This window comes from Crotalus tigris, unplaced genomic scaffold (genome assembly GCF_016545835.1).
Source record: "Crotalus tigris isolate CLP2741 ecotype Arizona unplaced genomic scaffold, ASM1654583v1 scf7180000018371.15429387391:27106975, whole genome shotgun sequence".
Lineage (NCBI taxonomy): Eukaryota > Metazoa > Chordata > Lepidosauria > Squamata > Viperidae > Crotalus > Crotalus tigris.
The window spans coordinates 7,512,314-7,531,528 of NW_024096970.1; the positions used below are offsets into that span (position 1 = coordinate 7,512,314).

At 35.6% G+C, this 19,215-nt stretch overlaps 1 protein-coding gene across 3 annotated transcripts in view; it reads right to left on the reverse strand.

Annotated features, from left to right (window-relative positions):
* Positions 1-17,835, reverse strand: part of EYA2 (EYA transcriptional coactivator and phosphatase 2) — a 117,414-nt gene extending 99,579 nt beyond the window's left edge. The window contains exon 1 of one of the 3 annotated variants that reach the window (XM_039351265.1): positions 17,546-17,835. The gene's annotated coding sequence lies outside the window, so the exon portion shown is untranslated. Of the gene's footprint in view, positions 1-16,771; positions 16,909-16,993; positions 17,263-17,545 lie in introns of those variants that run through there. The other 2 variants (XM_039351267.1, XM_039351264.1) reach the window with 2 other exon arrangements.
* Between the last annotated feature and the right edge of the window lie 1,380 nt (positions 17,836-19,215).

Below are 19,215 nucleotides of genomic sequence, written 5' to 3' on the forward strand. Positions count from 1 at the left end.
TTGGCTAATTTTTAATTTGTTGACTTCATCTCATTTATCTAGTTCATACCCCTCTAGAGTCTTCTAGTGCATTTTCCAAAGGAATACATTGATGTCTACATTCTGGAGCAATTACTGCCTTTTTATGACAGCAAAGAGAAGCCTCTGGGCTCTTTTCTAATAACATTAATTAATAATATTAACAGTGATTACACTGTCTGCTTAGAACAAAAAAGAGGTGTAAAACCATTCATTTAGCTGTCATTTAGTTTGCCTTTGATCTCACCTAAAATTTTACCATCTTGTCCTAAGCTTGCTGGATATTATTTGTACCTATCTGTTTCTTAGTCCTTAATCACAGTCAGTTTGTATAAGATGACAATATATCCTAAGGTTAAATGGCTGGCTGCAATTTGCATTTCCAGATAGACAACATCTACCACCTGAGCTACAGATATTTTCTCCCATTTCAAAGATAAATATGTAGTTAAGTAGGCAAGTAAAGGAAGAGAAGGGAAGTTTGGGGAAACAAAGTGATTCCAGATAAAAGTTTAAATATACTGTAATTAAAAAGGAACTATAAATTCAGTTTTTCTATCTTATCCCAATGGCTCTGTTTTCCTATTATATTAACTAATAATGCATTCCTAAAAAAAAAAAAACCTTGGCACTCACAAAGCTCACTATCCTACCTGACTTAAAGATTATTTTAATTAAAAACATAATATAGGAGTCAAGCATCTTTAGCATGAGCAGCGAGGATCTATTAGCATCGAAGTGTTGGAACTCCATGAAGAGAGAACATTCCATTTCTCCAGAAAGCCTCATCTGCATTCTGCTGAGTGACCATACCACCACAGTAGCCATGTTGCAAGTAACCAAGTCTCCATTTTGTGCATGATTACAATGCATTATTCAAAATCCGAAATGTGTCCTCAGCCCTCCAAATTGCTTATCCACCAATTATCATTGACAGAACAAATTCTAAGAGAAGTGAGTCCAGGAAGACTGACCACTTTTTCCATAAGGCTCATCCTTAGCTTTTGACTGACCTGCTAGGATGCAATCCACAAAAGATGCAAAACAATTAAGTCTGACTTATTTTCATTTGCAATTGTAATTTGCATTCAATGTCATTAACATTAAATGTAGTTAACTTTATTATGCTGTGGTAAGTAATTGTTTCCTCTTTTATGCTGTATTAAAAATGATATTGGTGGCATGTTTCAAAAATCTCTTGGGACTGCTGCCCAAAATTTCATGCATGTAGGGTACAGTGGATTGCATCATTCTCACTGATGACTACTTGGGTGCATGTTCATTGACTTTACTACAAGGAAGAGTAAATTCTGTTGTCCAGTTAAGAGATTGCATCAAATTAATACTTTATCAATGATAAATAACAGAATACATTTTATTGGCTGCTACATTTAATATAAGCATGTAAGGAATATGGTAGCACTTTCTTAGTATAAGACATCCTTTGAATTTTTTAAATAGAACGAATTGCTTCTTTTATGATAAGGGGCGTTGTCTTACCTGAATGCCTTTTCTCAGCACAGAGAAGTAGAAGTAGAAGTAGAAACAATGGGTTAACTCTGCCTTCCTGCCCATTAGACCGGGTCAGCCAACTTATCATGCCCGTGCTGGGGTAACCACTCCCCCATTCTTGATGAAGGCGAAGCAGCCAACTACAATTCGACGTGATGGCTCCCGGTTCCCTAATATGATTTTTAATAATTTTAAGGGTGGGAGTGGATTCTACGTCTCCGTGCTGAGAAAAAGCATTCAGGTAAGACAACGCCCCTTCTCCAGCACTGGAGACGTAGAACCCACCAATGGGACATACCAAAGCCTCACTGTCCCAATGGGTGGGAAACAGAAGAGGTCAAAGATGTGTTTGTAGAGATTACCTGTTGCAGAACCCTCCTTCCAAAGGAGGCAAAATGGTCTATCTTGTAATGTCGGATGAAAGGGGAGGGAGAAGACCATGTTGCCGCCCTGCAAACCTTCTCGATAGAGGCCTGTGTGGCCCACGCTGCAGAGGTCGCAGCGCTGCGAGTGGAATGCACTGTGATTTGTCCTGGTGTTGGTAGAGAAAGCGATTAATATGCTTCCGCAATACAAAATCTGATCCACCTGCCTATGGTTGAGGCGGACACCTTCTGTCCACTAGAGGTGTGGTGAAACGAAACGAAGAGAGCTTCTGATTTGCGTAAGGGTGCCGTTCGTCTGATATAATGTCATAGTGCCCACCGGACATCCAGTGTGTGCCACTGTCATTCCAGGAAATGAGACGGGTTGGCACAGAAGTCCGGTAGGATGATTTCTTGGGCCCTATGGAACAGGGTGTCTATTACAAGATAAGCTATATCATTTAACAATAAGGTCTGATAATCCATTTGTTCTCAGAAGTAATTTATTTTATATTTATAATTATTTAAAATACATATATTCAACCTTTATGCATGGAAACAAATACATGTTCTGTATACAGTATCAAGAGTAAACAGTTTGATGCTTGCCAGTATTTTGGAGTGCAATTTGAATAATCTCTGATTGCTAGCCATTTTGATCATAGTTTGTAAGATTTATATTCCATGGTTGTTTATCATGGCTAGAAAACTGATTTGGAGGAATAAAAGAATACACTGTCTTCACTTCTGCATAACAAGATATGTCTAATATTTCTGCCAGATTTGGCTACATGATGATCATGTCATAAAGCTATCTTTGAGCAAAACAATATTCTTTTCTCATTTTGAATAATAAATGTTGCTTTATTTTCCATGCACTTGCAAACTTTTATAAAAACCATAAATGAGTGTTATTAATCCAGACTTCACTAGGAAGTAAAAAGTGCTTATGCCAGGTAGCAGTATTTTAAAATAAACCATATAGATGACAACAGCCTCTGAACCTTGGTTAGAACAAGAATTTCCATCTTTCTTGCCAAAAAGTTTCATTTATTACAACTGTTCTATCCTTCTAAGGCAGCTGTTGACAGCAATTTGGAAAATTAAACTGGGAGTATTATCAAAAGCCAAGTTATAATATGATTTTCATTACAGTGAAAAGTGTTTCTTGCAGTTAGGTAATCTGAGGTTCATAAAAATAGAGTAGAGTAGAGTAGAGTAGAGTAGAGTAGAATAGGACTCTACCAAATTATCTATACATCGCATGAATATGATCCCTTCTTCTCAATGGTTGCTTATACATAATCAAGGAAGATCATGTCATTCAATTCTAAGAGGAAGATGCAGCATATATATATGAATTATGCAAGCATAATGAGCAATGAGAGATGAGGAAGAAGCATCAAGAACTGAACTAAGCATGTTATGGCAGGCACACCCTATTTAAGAAATCTACAGCCTATTGAACACTTAACCTCACTGAATTATTCTTATCAGTCCTCATTTTAGATTGGCACTTGACATGTAAATGAAGCCCCCCCAGTGACTTCAGTCTTAAAGATTGTATTTTTTTTACCCTACTATTTCTTCAAGGAGTTGAGCAGTTGGCATACATGGATTGTCAGACTTTGCAAATGCAGTGCTCCTATACCAAGTATCCACTATGTTGGTTTGCAAATGCTGCTGTTGAAAAAAACTGGCACTCATTTAATATGATCCTGGCTGTTTCTTTTATATGCATCACATTAAGATCAAGATGCAAAGAATCGTTCTTATTGCATCCTTACACTTATTGTATTTATTTATTTATTTTATTAAGAAAATGTATATGATTGCCCATCTCACAGTGATTCTTGGCAGCCTGCTTAGTCTTGTAGAACAAAATACTGAATTCCCAATTAATGAAGAATGCCATTAACCATGGCAGGGCACCTAAAATTATGTAAGAAGCTAGAGGAGTATACAGCTGTTAAGAGGCTAGACTTCAGTGCAAAGAGACCCAGCATCAAAGCCACAAAGGAAACCCACTTGGAGATTTTCAGACAATCATTTTCTCTCAGCCCAACTGCTGGGGGGGGGGGGGGCAAAAATGAAGGAAGGAATACTATATGTGTTACTTTAAAAAAAAGAAGAAGCTTCTTGGATGAGAAGCGAAACATCGTCAAAGAAAAACAAGCAAGTCCAGTTACCATCTGAAAAAGCACCTTCGGGATAACTATGACCTGGATGACTGAGAATCTCCATAGATACCCAGATGAAGAGATTGCTCAGGATAACTAATGCCTTCACACTGCCAGACGTTTTTAAATGTTGCGCTCAGACCTATTTTGCTGCACAGATGGAAAATTTCAGTCTGGAATAAAATGTGAAGTGGCAATGTATTCTAACACTTGTTAATTAGGGTGAAACATAATTTGATAATCTAATTTAAATCATAGAGACAATGAACAGAAGAGTTGGAAGGAAACTTGGGGAAATATCTAGTCCAACCTACTGCTAGTGCAGGAATTCACTACTACAGCATTCCTGAGAATTGGCCATCAAGTATATGTTTGAGCAGGAACTCATTATTCCTTAGTGATTGCAGTGCAACTTGATTAGTTCTGAATTATAACATTATAACAAAAGCAAAATATTTCCTTCCTGTTTGCAATCAGAGGAGAGTAAGAGGAAAGATACTTAACAATCCCACAAGTCATTCCTAGGATATTATATCACAGTTAATATTATATGGAGTTGTCCAATGGCTTTCTATCTAGTTTTGTTGTCTGCATAAGAGATGGTCATATTTCCCACCAGCTGAATGCAACCCATACAGAGTTCCAGCAAGGGATAGCTGGTATCCCTCCCTAAACTGGGCTTTGGACTAATATTTGTAACTGGAGATGCCGGGCAAAAGAAGGAAGAACACATTTCTGTCATGAAGAAGCAGGTGTAAGATGTCAACCCAATGTGGGTGGAGGGCCAATGAGGTGTGAATTTAATTCTAGTTGAGACTGATCACTAAATAGGGAACTGTTGCTATTGTAAGGAAATCAGAGAAGCAACACAGGGAAGAACAATTTTGATTAAAAAAAAACTCAAGTAATTGGTTGAACAGATCTATGTTTTTATACAATTTTTTATCTTGCTCAGTGGCAGAGTCCATTTTTAGGCCAGATCATAGCTACAGTATCTGTCTATAATGAGTCGTATTCTGCGACAGAGGCACGTAGCTTACATGCCTGCAATTGAAATGGGAATGCCATTTTAATGAACATGACAGATGTCAGTATACAACTGGAAGGCAAGATTACATGAGCATGCAATATCCTTCCTGATGAGGACGAAATAGCATTCTTGGGTTTGAGAAAATATTATTAGAAAAAAAGAGAGGCAGTTGGATCCTGAGAAGGACAAGTGGGATCTTTACTTGGCCAAAGAGCCTTCCTTGGCTTCTCTCCCTACTGTGGGTCTAGTGTTTATAAACAGGATTACAGTGATCCAGGAATAAGTCCATCTTTAGTTATAAAAGTTCAGCTGATGATTCTGGCCCGCCTTTTCTCAGTCCAAATTACTCTACAGCAGGGGTTCTCAACCTTGGCAACTTTAAGACTTGTGGACTTCAACTCCCAGAATTCCTCAGCCAGCTTTGGGAGTTGAAGTCCACAAATCTTAAAGTTACTAAGGTTGAGAAGCCCTGCTCTACAGGGTGAATCCTGGTAGCGCAGTTGTTAAAATGCAGTATTGCAGACAAAGTCTGCTCTCAGCCTATGATCCATCCTGACAGAGCTCAAGCTTGATTCAGCCTTCCATCCTTCTGAAATCAGTAAAATGAAGACCCAGATTGTTGGGGGAAATGTGCAAATAATGCTTCTACATTGTAAACTACCTATGAAGCACTATGGGGCAATACATGCCTAAATACTATTGCTGTTATGGGAGAAAATTGAAAAAAATGGAAATAATACTTCTTCATATCATGGGAATCTGATATCTAAGAGGTCAAAATGGTAGACACATAATAAAAGCCCCATCATCTTTTTTATGTCTATCATGCATGCTTTGATCATGTAGTCACCACCTTGATTTTTTGATTTACTTCCCCATTAAAGGATGATCTTTGCCAGATATTTTGCCTTGACATTCTAAAATAAGCCAGAATATAATTCTAATAAACAAAACAATCTTCCCCAAAACTACACATGAGAATTGGGGTACCTACTAGGGCAGACTGTATGAAACACAATGTACTGGAAGAAAATAGAGATAGTGGTGCTGCATTAGGTTTTATGTATTACTTTAACTTGTATCTCTTTCTCTTTATTTTTTTCAAAACTGTTAAATATCTTGGGAGGGTAGGAAAGCACAATATAAATTTAAAACATAGTTAGAAAGGTAGAATATAAATTGTAAACATAGCCAACAAAATTTTAAAAAGTAAATCAGGACTCCACCATAGCCAAAATGTCTAAAAAATCATCTTCCCTCAGCCTATAGATTTATATAGGCAAGACTGGGATGTCAACAACCCAGAAGTCAATTTAACCCAATTCTGAGGCATTGCCAAGAAAGTTATATGGACATGCCTATATGCAGTCACCAGAAAATGAGACTTAGTCCAAAGAAGTGTGAAAAAAAGATATTGCTGCTTTAAAGAATAACCAAAAGATACATTGTGCAAGATCCATTAAAGCACTTCTTTGACTAATTTTCAAATCCATACAGCCCTGATATTTAATCTATCCTTTGTGAACATTTTTTAAAAATTTGGTCTAAGTCATCCTGGAATATAAGCCAGGTTGACTATTATTGATTTTATTGTTTATCCTTTTCTTGTAAGGCAAACAGAGTCACATTGTTTGAGTTGGGCAGCTGTCCATATTTTTTTTTAATCAATGAATAAATCAGTGAATAAAATAAATGTTTGTTTTACAATGTATAGGTACTTACTCACTATATTAACCCTTAGCCAGTGAGTTCAATTGGTTCCTTGGATGAAAATAAGGTGAGCATTTTAACAAGGCAGCCCCATCCATCCTGCCACATTTTTTCCTGTCCTAAAGTTAAAGAGACCCTGGATGATCTTGGGAAAGCGATCTTCTCTCAGTCATTACAAAAGCAGCTAGTAGCAGGACAACTTTTTTCATTGCTCTGAGTCTACCTTTGCTGGTATTTATCTTTTGCATTTCAAAATTAGTGGTGGTTCTCTCTTTACCTTCAGCAACTCTGGTATTTTGAAGAACCTCTTGCCAGGTACCATAATCAAGACATTCTCAAACCTTTCTTTTTTTCCCACAGTCTTGAAGAATGCTGGGCAGACTAACATGCTTTTCTTCTATAACCCATGATAATAACCAGAATCTTGCACTTCTAATGCAACAAATATTCTGTAAAACAGATATGAAATTTGAACCTTGCCCAAGCCTACCTAGCATTATAGATAAGACATGGTTAAAAATATAGTTGACTTCCATTATCAGACATGAGAGACTGTCAGACCCACCAGATAGGTCATGCCAAGAAATCAATTCCAAAGAAAGAGTAAAACTACCGTATATGCCGGCGTATTAGGCGACCCGGCGTATAAGACGACCCCCGTCTTTATAGCCAGGCCGCATTCCTAGAACGTCGTCTTATACGCCGGCAACTACCAGTATTTCCGGCGTTTAAGACGACTCGGCGTATAAGACGACCCCCGTCTTTGGCGCCGATTTCAGCGCTCGCGGAAGTCGTCTTATACGTCGGCATTTATAGTATTTTTATTCAGCCAATCAAGGATAGCATCATCTCCAAATCAAAAATTGATATTCTGTATATATGTGTTTCTGTGTCATCTATCTTCGATGTATGTATGTATGTATGTATGTATGTATGTATGTATGTGTCTGTCTATCTATCTATCTATCTATCTATCTATCTATCTATCTATCTATCTATCTATCTATCTATCTATTGTTCTACTCTATTACACACACACCGCCATCTTATTGTCAAGCACAAAAAGTCTTTTCCTTCTACTCAGTTACTAGTAAAAAATGTTATTTTAAACCCCAAACATTTACCAACCTGGCTCCCTTTCATTCAACCCAGCTACCTCTCTGATCATACTTCCAATGTTTTCTTGGATCCCCATAATACACAGACCAATCCTTGTGGATCAGAATGGAAAAAGCATTAAACTGTATTCATATTGAACTATAGGAGCTATTTTCACAGGGCATAATCTGAGTTGCACCGTGAATGCAAACGGAGTCCATATGCAAGGCATGGACATTCTTATTAGGTCACAAAAGAAAGCAACCAACAATTGACAGGGACCTTGATGCCTCTTTCTTCTCATGATGTGATTTGCACAGACTTCCTGCAACTCTGTGAGACCACAACATGGGGAAACAGTTTCATCACCTCTATCAGCAATCTCAAAGCTGTTGTTTTGTGCAGGAGTTTTGTTTTTTCGTTTTATGGTTGTTTTACAGTTAATGGTTTTATTGTTGTAAACTACCAAGAATTGCTTAGGATGGGCAGCTATATGAATCTTATAAATCAATAAATAAATCTGATAATAAGTCAGGACTTTTTTATAGAACACATTATGCTATTTAATGTTAGGAAAAAAAACAGGCTCTTTTAATTGAGAAGAGCTTAAGAAGATTTTATTGGATTATGACATGCATAATTTCTGACTGCTAGCTATGCTGACCATCATAATAAACTGCAATCCAACTATACAGGGAGAGCCACAAGTCCCCCACTTTCATTCACCTTTATGTTTTTTATTTTATTTTACTTTTCTTATTTATGATTTCTCTATCAGCCATCAGTTCATTTTGGTGTAACATCTGCAAACACAGAATAGAAATTAGGATAAAGAATGTCCATTTCACGAAAGCCAAGGTAACTGTATACACAACTGAAGCATGTTTTCTTCCCAACTTTTTTTCAAGCTCTCTTATGCCTATCTGTTTAAATTATTTCATCTTCACAAAGATTTTGCACTTTTTAATAATAGTACTTATTTCTAGAAAAGACACAAAGTTTCCCAATTCAAACATAATTATTAACACTGTTCTATTCTAACCAAGGACACCAATTAACAAAAGGCAATATAATTTCATAGACTTTAACTTAAAAAAAAAACTACTTCACTTTTGAATTATGTCAATTAATTCATGTTCTTTGTTTTACTGAAATGGTTTTAATTAGGATTCAATTTCTTAGACAAACAAGCAGTTCCTCATGATATATTTTTAAAAACATGCAAGCTCAGCAAAAGATTCTTTGTTTTGTAAGTACAGAAGGAGCCTACTGCATATAATTATATTTAAAATGTATCAAAAGTCAGGCTATATAGACCAATCACATTATATTTTATTAATTTTATTAACTAATGTTTTAAAGAGAAAATGTTATTATGCTTAATAATGCTCAAATATCATATAATAAACAAGTGTTTAAAAGAAAATGGCAAAGAATTCTAACATTTAATGTAATTTATAAAATAAATTGTCTACAATCCCTGACTTTTTGTAAATTACATGTATAACATGCTGTATTTGTTTGCTCTATACGCAAAATTTTCAGTAACTTAAAAAAGAACTTCACAAACACTCTGTAAAAGAACCAGTTCACATTTAAATTTAGCTTTCTCTAAAAAGTACCTTACATTTTCATCCTTTGAAAAACTGTAAAGTGACTTCCAGCACATTACAATCTTATACATTTATACATTTATTTTGAAATAAGTATAAATCAAGCAATTAAACCCACTTGCCAAGGTCTGATTCTACAAACATACTCTACAAACATTTTGTTAAATTAATATTAAGATCAAATTTCAAGACCACAACACAGAACTAGTTTTTGAAAAAACATATGGATTTTAATCTACAGGAATTAGTTTGTATGTATTTTAATAAGTGATACACACAATCTTATAGCCTGTAGGAATGGAAAAAGAATGAAAAGGTATAAAGTTACTTTCCACTGAAAGAGAAAAGAGAAAAAAACATTAAATATATGTGAAACAATCATTTAAAAATGATTTAAACAGTTTTAATGGTTTTTTTTCTTTTGTGTTGACTTCTTTTTGAAATATTTATGACATTTTTAAAAATCCTGCATCTCTGTAGATTTTTCACTGTGTAAATTTTAAAAATGTAAACATATAATTGTGGCAAGAAAGGTCATAAAATGAAGCAAAACTCATTAAACAATTATCTCCCTTAGCAACAGAAATTTTGGGCTCAATTGTGGTTGTAAGGATTATCTGTACTTTAAATGTTATGATAAAAGGAAAGGCTTGTATTATTCCACAGTATTGCTAATAAGTTTTGTATCTTTTCAAGTATTGCTAATAAGTTTTGTATCTTTTCAAGCATAAAAAGAAGGATTCTGCACAGTCACGGTTCTCTTCAAGAAACAACTCCTTGGTGATTTTAATAGGTATCACCCACTCTTATCCTCTTAACAGATCATTGTGTATCTATTCAAATTGAACGAATTATCTGTGGGATGTGAATATGTAGTTACACTTACCCTAATATGTCCAATGTCAAGTGAAGCTAAGAACATCCAGTGGCTATTCAGTGGCTTTGTAAGATTGTTCAAATCTCATTGTTTCAAATAATGATATGCTGTGTTTTTTTTTTTTACATGCTTGATTTATATTCTACTGGGTTTGGAAGTTGCATTTTTGTTATTTATTGTTATATGTACATCCCACCTCACCGCATGCAATACCTAATTTTGCTAATGCTAAAAGTAAATCTGATACAAATAAGATACTTTGTATAAAAAGACAAATCCTATTTTTAGATCAACATCTAAGGTTTTTTGGACCCAAATTGTAAAACCACAACTTACTATAGTATATTTCTGCTAGGAACTCTTTCTGTACATTTTTTACTGAAATGAATAGACACATGTCAAGACCGTAGCAAGCAATTTCTGGTATATTCATAGGGGCACGTGCAGCAGCTGATGAAATGTTTTTGCAGCATGCAAAAGAAAACTGGCTTAGCTGTTTAGAACAACAAATGTCTAAAGTTAACGGGCCAGCAGGGATAAGCAAAATATTTCTTTTAGCTTTGTTTTATATACTCTGAAAGAATGGAATTTTCCTATCCATTAGAACATGTACAAAATGAAACAGTAGCACGGTTGATATTAATTAAATAGTCTTCAAGAATTAAATATACTAGTGATGGTAATTTAATAACAGGACCAATCTTCACATTCTTTACTCTGTAGAAAAATAAGAGATTATGTTCTTCATATTAATGTAGCTATACTAGACTAACAGCTTTTAAAATTGTGTCTAGACTAGTAAGTAAATTATAACCATTTTTTCTAGAGCAGAAGTTAAGAGAACTGGGTAGAATCTAGAAAACTACCGGGTACTATAAAAGCAAATTAATACAATAGTATTCAGATGCATAGCATCCTGCTACGGTTGTAATATAATTTGTATCTACAGTTGAAAGCTTTGCAATCATGCAGTATACAGTACTGTTTATGTTTGTCAATTAAATGCCTTTTAATTCAGTTGTTATTAAAATCCATTACTTTCACTGGATTGTATCCATTTTCAAAAACTAAAGCACAAAAATGCAAACAGAATAGTAACTTGAACTACAGGTCTTTACTATAGTAGAAACTAATCATTTAGAATCTATTTGATTCAAAACTTTTGATATTTTAAAAAATACTAATAAATCCATAACAAAATTATAACATTAATTGCTCTCTTTATATAAAACTGCTTCTTTCTCTTGTATGCTGTTTATAAGGGGATGATAAAGAAGAATAAAATGCTGTACAGTAAATAGTTATTCAACAGAAACAAATCAAAACTGCATATACTCACTAGATGAATGGAGTGGAGATTGGATTACCCAATTTTAAATGCATTTAAAATTTAAATATGGTCACCAATGGAACTCTATCCAATTATGATAATTTTCAGTACAGTTTTTCCTCTGCCATCTTTTATTGTTAACAATCTATTGAAATTAGCATAATTTGAAGTCTCTTTAGCATAAGTTAATGTCACAATTATGACAAAAGGTATATAATCAACAAAAGCTATAGAGCCCATTTCATATATTCAAAGCAGAAGTTAGTAGCATAAATTTGTAACTCTAGTTACAAATTCCTCTAGTTCACCTCTTCCATATTCTCCATCTGTCCCCATTAAATGTTACTGGATTATTATTAAGTAATTATGCTTTGAAGTTATCAGTTATAGTGGTGTCATTCACACCTACCAGTGAACATAAAGATTTTATTTACATCCATGCAACAGAGTTCAATTAGGTTTTCTTTGTAGAACCAGCCTTTATTTTTTAAACGCACTTGTTCTTAAGAAAGAAACTACTTCTCAAAAAGTTGTTTTTCTTCATTTCCTTGCAATATTGCCCCCCAAGCCTTCCTGCAACTGGTCACTGCTTTAAGCCCCTGAGGCATGATCATCAAGGTGCTGTACTGAGTCACTTAATTGTGGGATTTATCCACACCTCACCTAAAACAGGGTGTTTGTTAAAGATCATTAGAAGCATTAAGATCTATAAATAAAGATTTTATATATAGCAGTATTTTATATATAGCAGTCTGGTTAATGGAACTTTGAAGTAATAATTGTAAACAAGGATCAAGCAGGCCTGGGAAGACTTGGTTTCAGAAAGAAAAAGGAGGAAAGAAAGAAGGTGAAAGAGAAGAGGGCAGTTCTCTTCTGTTAATTGCTTTGTGTTTGTTTAGTTCCCAATCTTATTCCTATTCTGTGGGCAGTTGCTTTTCAACAAAAAAGATAAGGAAAAAAGAAAATAAATGATTATGAAATACAACAGAAAGTATCTATACATTTTAGAAGATCACCCCTTCTTGTCTGTATTCGTATTTATTTACAAGACATTTTCAGCTGTAAAATGAAAGGAAGGAGAAAAACTAGAAGTGAAATAATATGTGCTTGATGGAATGTGTTTGTGATTTTATAGAGCAAAATATACTTATCATACAAATCAAGTACTTTTAAAAAGTGTAACTAATAAAACAATAAAATACAGCAACTACATATTTTCTATTATTCCATTTATCCACCCAAATTAGAAGATGGAATTTTGAGTATTCTTTTACAAAATGCCAAATTAAATCAACAATAAATCAGTACTTATGTTTTTTCTCAAAATAAAACTGTTTTTTAAAAATCTGCTTATATTTTATACTTGCCTTTTTAAAACTGAGGGCATAAACTAACTGTACTGAATTTAATAGGAAGGAGTTAAATATATTCTTAACCATTTTCATTGAATTTAATGGGACATAAAATGCTTATTTTGACTACCGTAAGTTTCACTTGTAGCATTACCCTGAATAATCTCATTTATACTTACTTATGTAACATATCATAGGGACGGAAACATATTGCTCATGGATGCAATTACATTCTTTAATTTCCAAATATCTTGGAAACACTGTGTTCCTTCCAAATAAAATTCTATCAACAAACTTCTTATTAAGATGCTTGTGACTTTACTGCACAAGGAGATTATAGGAAAGATTAATCAACAATAATTGCAGGTTTCACCAGTAGAAGATACTGCACATCTCTTTAAAATGTATGGGAGAGGTTTAATGGGCATTATAATCAGATCACAAAGTAATTAACTAGTGACTGTAAGGAGAGAGGGCAGATCTCAGATACTAATGTCTACAGCTATAAACCTTAATGCATTTAAGGGAATGTTTCTTGGCATGAATGGATGAATCCCTCTCCCAAATGTCTGAATGTCCATTGGTCCCAGTTACAGGGTTTTCCCCATTAACTAAACCAATGGCCCTGCAGGGGGAATTTGATGTGAGGAATGTAGTTAAGGAAGTTAGAAGGAACACTTTCTTTTTTATAGGGTATAATTATCATTCCTATAACAGCCCAGATAAGAAAATGCTTTCTATTAGAACCAATCAACATTTGGAGCACTAAGCAATAAACTTTGTTTGTCTAAGCCTTGTTATATAAGCAACTGGATGATTTTTGTCAAGGAAGACGTGGCAGTGAGGAACAGAAGACAGTCCAAGAAAAGTCAGTGTGAGAGAAGATGAAGTTGACTATTAAATAATATGAGAAGCCTTTTTCAGATTTATCAATTCTGTGTTAGATTCCATCTCTATTTAATGCATGTGGATATTAGGGATATGGAATAGATACATTGTGACATCACCAAACCACTTTGTGGTTTGATATCTTTGGCTTTGTACAGATAACACACATGACCAGGTAAGTTAAAGATCTAATGATCCAATTTGTACAGCATAGTAGACTTGATCAAAATTAATTTTTCTAGAATATTTCTCAATTATCACACCTAAATATTAATTGGCCAGTGCAAATTTTAAAAATATTTTGTCCAGAGGGCTGATGCACAAACCTTTTAAGCATTTAGCAATTTCTCTTTATATTTACTTCAGACTAACTCCCATAGGACTGCAATGTTAATATAGGTAACTAGACTAGAATGTTATCCTTCCACATACCAATTAATTTTAAGCATAAAAGTATATGAATGTATATTAAATCACTTTAACTTCTATTTGGCTGAAACACTATTTCCTATTGCCTCTTGGGACAATATAGTAAATACATTCATGCTCATTTGTGAATACAGAATCATTCTAATGCAGTTTTGCAGAAGTATGTAGATAATGAGCATCTACATAAAGATACTTGGGTTTTTTTCTCTACCTCATTAAGAAAGCAATTCCAAGTTTGGCCTTATACTAAATGAAAAATTTCTTGAACTTTGGAGGAGAAACAATTTTGGAATTCTGGTAAAAATTTCTGCAGTCAGCACTATATTTTAGAAATTTAATAACAAGAAGGGAAATATGGTAAAACTGAACAACACAGCACTTTGAAACGGCAGTTGTGCATAGCTGATTTATGATGTCTCTGAAGTTCAGTTGTGCAACACATTAAGTGTTCACAGCACACATACTGAACATAAATTATTGCTTGTTAACAATTGAGGTCCCAAGGTAAACTATAAATAATTTATGATACTTAGGTACAGAGATTTTTAAGAAGAAAAAGAAATAAATGTTTAACAATTTCAAAACAGAAATATGCAGAATTATAGATTTAAAAACAAGAAGGTGAAGAAAATAAAGCATGCCAGGAGTACAGCATAAGCAGTACAGCATAAGTTGAAGAAAATCAACCAACTACACAGAGTAAAACTATCCAGAGAAACTAGATCTAGAATATATTATTTAACTATTATTATATTTAAACAAGATCAGCACATAAAAGCAGCTAAACCCAGATAAACCAATTGTATTGAAGGAATAAATTCTTATAGAAACATTAAATTCAGTTAAGTGGTTTACAAAATGTTCTGTCAAGAATCTGACCCAAATCTTTTAAGAGTACTATAAAAAGCAGTGCTTCAGATTCTTCCGTATTAATTTTGAGGCAAACAGGATATTCAATTCAAATTTATTAATCTAAAAATATTTGTTAGCCAACACAACCTGTAGATCACTAATTTCTTATGGGAGCCTTTCTTTGGGCACCAGTATTTAATATCACACTCAAAAATGTGTAACTTTGTACTGATTTTTCTTTTCCAGAAAACAAATCAACTTCTGATCTCTAATGAAACCTTCTTTTAGGGAGGTTTTGTCACATCTTCTAAACAAACCTGAATCCCAAACTGAATTTGATTTGGAACAGGATCCCAAAAAACTCAATATTCTTTTTATGCTTTGAGCAAAAATTATTTTAACACTAAAAACAGATTAAAATATCAGACCCCGAGGTAAAATAAAATTCATAGTTTATACCACAAAAGACATCTGTGTTTTGCTGATAACTGTATTATTCAGGCAAGCTGCCATTCACTTCCAATTTTACTTTCATATTTTAAAGAGAAATGTTCTTTTCCTGGAGTTCTTTGAAGTAAATGCTAAAGTTCATACATTAAAAACTTCAAGCAGATGCCCAAGGCCACATTTATAGCTTCAATAATATTCACTTTTTAAAATTAAAGTGGTGTTAAAATTACAAGGCCATTACTGAACTTTTACATAATAATTTACATACTCAAAACACTTCATCCAGAATATAAAAAGAGGAATATTATGGACATTGATCTGCTAAAGATTGACAGAAAAGTAAAATCAGTTATCTACATGGCAAATACACTGAATATCTGTTCCATCAAAAGTATATATAGTTCTTAAATTGGCAATTTTCTCACACATACAAACACACACACACACACACACACACACACACACAGCTTTCTATAATGCATGCTCCACAAGAAATCCTCCATATCTTAATAGGAAAGAAATGAATACGGACTAAGGGTCAATATTCACCTACTCAAAGTAATACAACTTAACCCATTCAAAATGCTGAGAAATCTTTCCATAGTGAAAACAAACAAAAAATCTACCCAGGAAAAAGCATTCACTTTGATGTTTTTTAACATTTTGGAAAATATTCAAAACAGTGACACAGAGTTAAGCCACTTTAGCAAATCACCCATCAGGTGATTTGGTAAACAAATGACTAACAAAATTAATAAAACTTTCTGAAAAGCATACAAGAATGAGGAAGAAACCGTGGTAATTCACCACCATTCGCTTGCTGATCTGGCAGCCCCCTTAAAAATCTCCAACGCAACTTGGGACGCACCACTCGTTGAAGTTTGGATGGGCATTTTTGGGCAAGGTTCTAGGGGCTGACCAAAAGAATCGGTGGCATGAAGGAAAAAAAAGCCCCTTCTTCTCCAAAAGACGGGACGGAAACCACACCAGACCTAAACTAACAAGCCCCCCCCCCAAGTCAAAATACACGCAAAATAATCTCCCTGCGGAGGATCGAGCGCGCATACCGTCACCAGGGCAGAAGAAGGCCCGCAGACCCCCGAATCCTTCGGCCGCCTGCCAGCCCTTTTGACAAGTGCGCCCGCCCGGTGCCCCGTGCGCGCAACCCGCCGATCGCTGCCCGGAGACGCTTCTCAAAATCCAGGACCTGAACAAGAAAAAGCGGCATCGGAGGGATATTCAGGGATGGGGAAAAGTGGGGAGGGGGCTCCCGAGTCCCGTCCACTCACCACAGTTTGCTACTGAGCGTCTTGGCGCCGCCGAGCTCCCCGACTCCGCCGGCGCTCGAGCAAAGGAGCGAGCCTGCCGGCGCTAAAAGGTAGCCGCCGCCGCCGCCGCTCTCGGGCTTGAAAGTCCGCAGCCGGCAAAGGCGCGATTCACTTTCCCTTCGAGAAACGTGCCCTCCGAAGTCCTCACGAGGTCCCAGTGAGCATGTGCACGCGAGCTCTGCACATGCCCATTTAGGACCGAGATGCTGCCGCCCTGCCCTTAGCTTGCCCTTCACCTAAAGACCAGTGGCTTTTGCGCGCACCCCGAAGGCGAGAGTCTCCGGCCGATGGAAGGGAACCGTTGGGGCGGGGGCGGGAGGGTCTGGGAAGCATAAAAGTGGATAGTAGGTGTGCAAGGGAGGAGGAGGCAGAGGAAGGCAAAGGAAATAAAAGGAGACCCCGGTCAGTGGGAAGGCGTCTTGCAATTAAGGATTTCGGGGCGGAGGGGACGGAAAGGGGGGGGCACAAGGGTCCCCTGGTAAGTTTGCTCACATGCGGATCATCTCCAGTTACCTTTCGTTGCGTTGTAACCCGAAGCGGCTTCTCTGGGCGATTACCTCGCGCAAGAAACACGAGAGCTTCGGAGGGGTGGACGAAGGCTCCGCTGGACTCGCTCCGTGCGCCTCTAACGCAGATCCACTCCTTTCTGAATTACTTGGGAAGCCCCGCACGTAGAGCGGGATCCATCCAAATTGTGGCCCAGTATATGAAAGCGTATGGGAGTCAGTGCTTCAAATTGGAAAGTCGCAATCTCTGAAGACTGCAGAAACCATAATATGAAGACCATATTATTTATACAGATGATATGGGAATAAGCCCTGTTGAAATCAGTGGGATTTATTTTTGTAACATATGTGTACAGGATATAGGATATTATTACTATAATGTGTTTGCGTCCACCTTTCCTCACATTAGGTCTTTGCATAATGTGATCAAAGTATGATAATTGAACCTGATTATTTATGCCTCAAATAAAAATTCTAGGTTGATTTGGTCATCTTCAATGCCTAAGTTCAAAAACATTAATATTCTTTTTGTCCTGCTTCTTCAAAGTCCAGTAACTGGAAATATTTAACTTTTAAAAAATGTAGAAAGGTGGCTTCAGGTTTTAATATATAAAGATTCTAGTATTTAATGCTATTAAAGTGCTGAATATCAGTTTTGGGGAAAAGCACATCTCATGATGTAATAGTCACCTGTGTTTAGCATATTTTCATTGCAGCAGAGATAATTACACTATTAAGTTCCACAATTTATGCGAAATACTGCAATCCCACATGTGGTCTGTACAAATAAGTGTAATGAAATCCCTTTACATCTAAAAATGTAATATTGTCTGGTTGTGGTATATAATTTATCTAGTATACCTTCCTTTTTGCCAGTGTTTTTCAATCTCAGCAAGGTTTAAGATTTGTGGATTTCAATATCAAGAATTCCTTAGCTAGCATGATAGGAAATAGGAAATAGATCACCTTTATTGTCATTTTTATTGTGGGCACACTGGCACACATTAAAAATTAAATTCTGTTGCCTGCTCTCAAAAGTGTACACATACATAACACACATGTAAACGTGCTATATACATCATAAGTATATAACCACACAACATGTATGTACAACATATGTATATACCTATGTACCTGATAGCTGGGAAATTCTGGGAGATGAAATCCATACATGTTGCTGAAATCCAGATATGTGGCTGAGATTGAGAAGCACCGCTTCTCAACCTCAGTGTTATATGAGGTTACAGGTTTAAAATAAGGAGGATCAGACTTAGTTGATACTAGTGTGGGACAACACCAGAAAATCCCAGGGCTGTTGCCTAATCTGGGAAATTAAACATCTCTAGAAGAAGGTGGTAGCCAATTATACCTGTATTGTTCCCAATAAAAATAGATGGACATTTGGACTCAACCCCTTGAACATGTTGTTTTTATTTTATTTTATTGTTTATTTCAAAATTTCTATATTGCCTTCCTTCTCAGGATTCAAAGTAATTTAATGTTTTTGAATCACTGAATTGGATACATGGTGATGCTTGAATGAGTATCATATGTTTATTCAAGCTTCATATACCAATCATTTTTGTTTGCTTGTCTTTTTGAGAACAATGTTCATCCTTGCTGTACACATTATTATTATGGATCACTGCACAGTCAGCCAATGTTCAGATGGGTTTG